Genomic DNA, 5,962 nt, shown 5'->3' with positions numbered 1-5,962 from the left:
AAGTTACCATACGAGAGGACCAAGGAGGAGAACGCGAAGATCGTGTGAGCCGAAGTGAAGAACTTCTTTGGAGGGGTGAAAGCAAAGAAACATCCACCTCCAGAGGAGAAGGTAGATCCGGTGAAAGCGTAGCGCACTCTGGATGCCCTAATAAAACCACCAAAGTCTCCGCCGAAAGGCAACTATGAGCGCATTATTGCAAAGACATTTGTCGAAGCAGAGCAGTCGGGAAGTACTGTCAGTGATCAAAGGTTAAAAGAACGACGAGCTGGGAAAAAAATTGCCCAGCTCGGTGAACAAGCGAACCAATCGTGCCCCCCGCTCAAGGTGTCTAAAGACATTGTCGCTAATGATCCGAGGATGGTGGCCGGTTATAGCAATCTTGGAGATTACCTGCCCGACGATGTACATTATGAAATCATGGAGGTGGACGAACACAAATACCATTACGGGAAGCCTCTCGTCAAAGATGAAAGATCTCTAACAACGATGATGCGAAGATTACATGATTGGTACATGCAAACCTGCAGAGAATCTGATGGGATGAATACTTTGACGCTGAGAGTTAAACCGGAGCATGACCTCGTTGGAATTGAACTGCTGAATGTTCCATTTGAGGAGTTCTTCCAGTTTTTCAATCAAAAGGCCCTCGATAAATCAACGATCACTTGCTACTGTCTGTAACTAGTACTACTTCTGTCATTAAGTCTCTCTATATAGGTCAACTCTTTCATTGCATGTATTTATAATTATCCTCACTATATTATGCAGATTGAAGATCGCTGAATTGAAGAAAAGGAAAATCGGTGATATTGGGTTCATTAACACAAATCTCATAGATGCATATACGGTTGAAAAACATGCCAAAGAAGCCGAGGCCAACTTGCTACGATCGTTGGTATTAAATCAAAACAAAGATATAATACTCTTTCCTTACAACTTCAAGTGAGTGTTACTGTCTTGTGCATATTCGGTTTCCCTTATTAGTCCAGGTTATGGTAATGTAATTGGTGACTTATGCATGCATGCGCAGCTTCCACTATATTCTCCTAGAGATTAAGCTTGAGCAGGGAGTAGTAACCGTCTTAGACTCGAGACGAAAAGATCCCCAGGACTATGCGGACATGACTCAAATGCTCGAGAAGTAAGTTAAATCGATCATTATCCACCATATCAGCAACTTTGTTCATTTCCTGATATCAAGTAATTGTTTTCTTTGTCTGGCAGGGTTTGGAGAAAATTCACCACAAAAGCTCCGGGACTGCCGAAGAAGCTGCAATTTAGACACCCGAAAGTAAGTACTATAGTAGCATGTTCCGCACATCTCCTAGTGATTCAAGCGCTAGTTTCATCAATACCATTTAGCATGCTTGCTTATCAGTTAGATTAACCTCTATTTCTTGTAAAGTGGTTGTGGCAGGAACAAGGGAATGATTTCTATGGATACTACATTTGCGAGTCTATCCGCCACACAACCTGTGAGCGGGGCTACTCTGACGAACAATATGAAGTGCATAAGCAATAATATTCACAATTTTATTTTATTACCATCATTTGTGTCAAGTTTCATTTATTCATATATATATGTATTGACCCCCTTCTTCAAATTAGATGTTTCGGATGCGGGATGAACTCCTAGCAGAAGATCATATGCGAGCAATTCAAGAGGAATTGGCGGCATTCTTCCTTGACCACGTGATCGCTGAAAACGGAGAATACTATGTGGACCCTGTGTTCTTACAATTTAATTAGGAGATTATATTGTAAGAGATAATTATTGTATATATGTAGCCGGTAGTGTCAGATAGATATACGAGAACTTGTTGTTCGACCAATCTCTCGGAGAAGGAGAGGTGGTCGATATCACTTCTCTCTGTATGCATATGTTCATGACGATCTTCTGTTTCCTTCATTTGCTTACTAGCTAGCGTGTCTAGTCCTCTCCATACGTATATAGTACGTAGCGTCGACCAAGCACGGAGATAAGAGAGGACATTTCTCTCTATTAATTAGCTAGCTAACACAATATATGAAACACCTAAATTAACCCCCCAAAACCCCCCAACCCCCCCCCCCTTTAAAAAAACAAAAACCCCAGCCCCTGAAATGTTGACGCGTGGATGCCTATTGGTCCCGGTTGGTGACACCAACCGGGACAAAAGGCCCTGCCTATTGGTCCCGGTTGGTGGCACCAACCGGGACCAAAGGCCCCCCTGCCTGCGCTGGCAGCAGCGGCCACGTGGAGGACCTTCTGTCCCGGTTCGTGTAAGAACCGGGACTAAAGGGTTAGGGCTTTAGTAACGACCCTTTAGTCCCGGTTCGAAAACCGGGACAAAAGGCCCTTACCAACCGGGGTAAAAGCCCCTTTTCCTACTAGTGTCCCTGCCACTTGGCGACTCCGCCGCCGCACCCCGGACCAATCCGTGCGCGCCACGTCCCCAGCGCCGCAGCTCTCCTCCAACCGGCGCCCGCCACGTCGCCCTGGCCTCCTCGCACCTCCCCCCGGCCCTCCCGGCCCACAACAGGCCCACCCCGGGCCAGGTCTGGGCCCGGACGAGCCCGCGCGCCCGAGCGAGCACTACAAAAAAATATACTTCCGTGATGATACGTGTTTGTCACAGTCGGTCGCGTTTTTTGTCATGCCTGTACATCCATGATGATTTTATATCAGAATGAAGATAGTCATACCTGTGCTGTCGTAGAAGTGTTCCATGACATTACCAAAATTATTATCACGGAAGTGTCCACTTCCATGACGATAAATCGCGCGACACAGAAGTGCTTTCGTCAAGGGTGATCGACACGTGGCATCCACCGTAACGGAACGCCGTTAAGCTATCGGGTCGGGTTTTGGGTCAGATAACCCGTTAACAGCCCGGTCCAATGGGAAATTTCCACGTGTAAAATTCTTATTGGCCGGACGAAACACGTGTCAGCTCGTCAGTGGGTCAGATAGGCGCCTATGATATGTCCACACGTGCGACGGCCCACCATTGGCCCATTTAGCTTACAAAGCCGGCTTGTTTGACTTGGTCAAAAGTTAATGGGCTGGCCCATGAAAAGCCTGTTAACAGTCTCTTCGCAAATAGCCCATTTTACGGCCCGGTAACTCACGGCCCGTTAGGCCCTAACGGAAATCGGCCCAACAACGTCATGTGGGCCGTCGAATATAACACCAGCCCATTTCACTTTCGGCCCATGTATGGCCCATGACGTCTTTCGGCCCATATGATGCCTTCGTATCTTTAGGCCCTTTAGAGGCCCACGGTGACTCTAGCCCATAATGAACAGTAAATTTTTTTGTGCCCGTTAACGGCCCGTGATTCACATGGGACGTTTCCAGCCCGTGTTAGCTTTCGGCCTATTGACGACCCATACGTTCTTGGGCTCCTTTCCGGCCCTCGATTACTTCCGGCCCATTACTCGCCTGTTCCCCTAATGGGCCAAATTTGGCCCATGGCAAGTCACCCCGGGCATAAAAACCGAAGACCGAAGACCGAACCCGAAAAGACCGAGACCGAAAAGACCAAACTAGCAAAGACCGAATAAAAACGGTCTGCAAAAATAGAAGACCGAACTAGGTATGGTCTGTTCGGTCTTGTTGTTTTGAGGACCGAATAGCCCGTATAGACCGAATTACTAAAAGCTCATCCTAAGGCCCGTCTAGCCAGCCTAATGGTCACACACAACTACACGAGTACAGACCTCACGTCCTTAGTCGTCACTTCACGATTCACAGGAACCAGTCAGCACCCTGATTCACTCCCGTTCCTCTTTTTCTCTCCCACTACGAACCCTAGCCGCCATGCGCCGCCCACCGCTGTGGTCCGATGCCCCGTGACGACTGACGACTGCGGCACCGAGGTGCGCCGCACGCCCTGACCAATGAAGAGCGGCGCCCACAGCGGCAACCCTGACCGGTGAAGACCGGCGCCCGAGCGGCAGTCCTGACCGGTGAAGACCGGCGCCCCGCGTCGACAACCTCGACCCCCCGTCGGTCGCTCCACTTCCCGCGACGGGGCCGTCCGCGGCCGGTGCTCCACCTCCTGACGGCCGGTTCAACAGGTGCAGTCCCTGACCACCACTCGTCCTCTTCCACACTGTTCGCTGGCTCGCCGCCTGCTGCCATCTTTCGGTTCTCCACATCATAGCTGATGGTTACTTACTTCATCTCTCTATGTACATATATGATACATGATTCCCATGAAATCAGCGCTCCTGCAAGTGTTTTGTAGGCAATACATGCCTTGCTTTCTGTCAAATGTTAGCACTTGGAGACAACAAATAGAACTCTGTACTGTACTACACTTAACTAGAGTAGTGTCAAATGTTAGCACAAGATTATTTCTGTAGTCATTTGGGTTGTTTTTGCAACCATAGTAATTTGTTTTCTATTTATTTCTGTACTTCAACTTCTATCCATGCAGTCTTGTAAAAGCAACACTTTAAAATGGAACATTCAGAGTGCGGATTTGGGCAAGATAACTGAGAAGAATCACACACTTTAGCAGCTTCAATAGTTTAGTACTACCAGTAGGATAATCCTCTTTGTTATTGCAAGATAAATCCTAGGTACAGAATTCCTATGTACATAGTAAAGCATTTGTGCTTGTTTCCTAAAACTAGATATATACATGGTATATATCATTTTGGTAGCTGATACGAGATACACAAAGATGGGTTATATGCACCTTATGTTCTTATTTGCTCATGTCAATGTTGTTTGACAGACCAATGTCCTCTTTTGTGTAGATGTTTCCTATACCGGAATCTAAATATGATGAGGAGTTGAATGAGAAAGATGCCGAAGCAAAAGGTGCCAAAGGTGCCAATCTGGAAGCTGCTCAAGATGACAAGCCAAAAGAACAGAAGCAAATGACGTCATGAATCTTGTTGTTGGACCATGAATTACGAATCTTCTTACTTTGTGTCATATGAATCTTGTTACTTGTTGTCAAGTATAAACATGTATTGGTATTTTGTTGTTGTCAAATATAAACATGTATTGGTACTGGAAGTAACTCGCTGTATCAATTAATTTGGTCTGTTTGGTCTGGACCGAAGACCGAATAGTAAAGACCGGAGACCGAATAGTGTAGAACCGAAAAGACCGAAATTATTTCGGTCTTCAATTCTGGAAGACCGAATTCTTGGAAGACCGAAAAGACCGAACCGAACAAACCGAAAAGACAGAACGCCCAGGGAGTCGGCCTGTTTCTGGCCTGTTAACCCGTTGTGCTGTTTCCAGCCCGTCCTATATTCCGGCCCATTAACGACCCGTTATGCCTGTGATAGAATTAAGCCTTTGCTGTCCTCCAGCCTGTTAACGGCCCGTTACCGTGCTGGGCCAATACCAATTACGCCTGTTTATGGCCCATGTAGACCCATTTATCCGACGGCCCGAGGCCCACCGATTCTACGGCCCTGTTGGAGGCCCATTTATCGACTGCCCGTTGGAGACCCATGGATCCTACGGCCCGTATATGGCCCATGGTTGTTGCGGCCACTAGCAAACCAGGGAAAAAGAAGATTAGGAAATAAATAAGGCCAAAACTAACGCTAGGCTATTAAGACGATTGCACAGATTACGTCCACTCGGCATCAAAGATCGCCACCAATGCAAATATAGGGAACACCCTACACTATACAAAAATGGCTTGCTGTTTTCTTCAGCCGGTGGCTGCACGTTAAGAACAAATTTTGTATCGCACCAAAACAAATTACAACTATAAAACAAAACACTACAGGAATCAGTTAATTTGCTGTCTGTGATGCTCTTTGCTGTCAGTTTTTCGTCGGCACTGACGGCAAAGAAATAATTTGCCGTCTGCAAAAAAATACAGACGGCGAAGACATACTTTACCGTCTGCCAAAAAATTACAGACAGCAAATCCATACTTTGCCATCTGCAGATAAAATACAGACGGCAAATACATTCTTTGCCATCTACAGAAAAAATACA

At 46.6% G+C, this 5,962-nt stretch overlaps 1 long non-coding RNA gene across 1 annotated transcript; it reads left to right on the top strand.

The window, feature by feature from the left end:
* The first annotated feature begins 3,783 nt into the window (after positions 1-3,783).
* On the top strand, positions 3,784-4,977 carry LOC120964154 (uncharacterized). Its single transcript, XR_005755803.3, has 2 exons — positions 3,784-4,065; positions 4,753-4,977. It is a non-coding gene; the product is annotated as an uncharacterized lncRNA (long non-coding RNA).
* Positions 4,978-5,962: the final 985 nt, after the last annotated feature.

This window comes from Aegilops tauschii, chromosome 5 (genome assembly GCF_002575655.3).
Source record: "Aegilops tauschii subsp. strangulata cultivar AL8/78 chromosome 5, Aet v6.0, whole genome shotgun sequence".
NCBI lineage: Eukaryota > Viridiplantae > Streptophyta > Magnoliopsida > Poales > Poaceae > Aegilops > Aegilops tauschii.
This window is presented reverse-complemented; position numbering and strand designations above follow the sequence as displayed.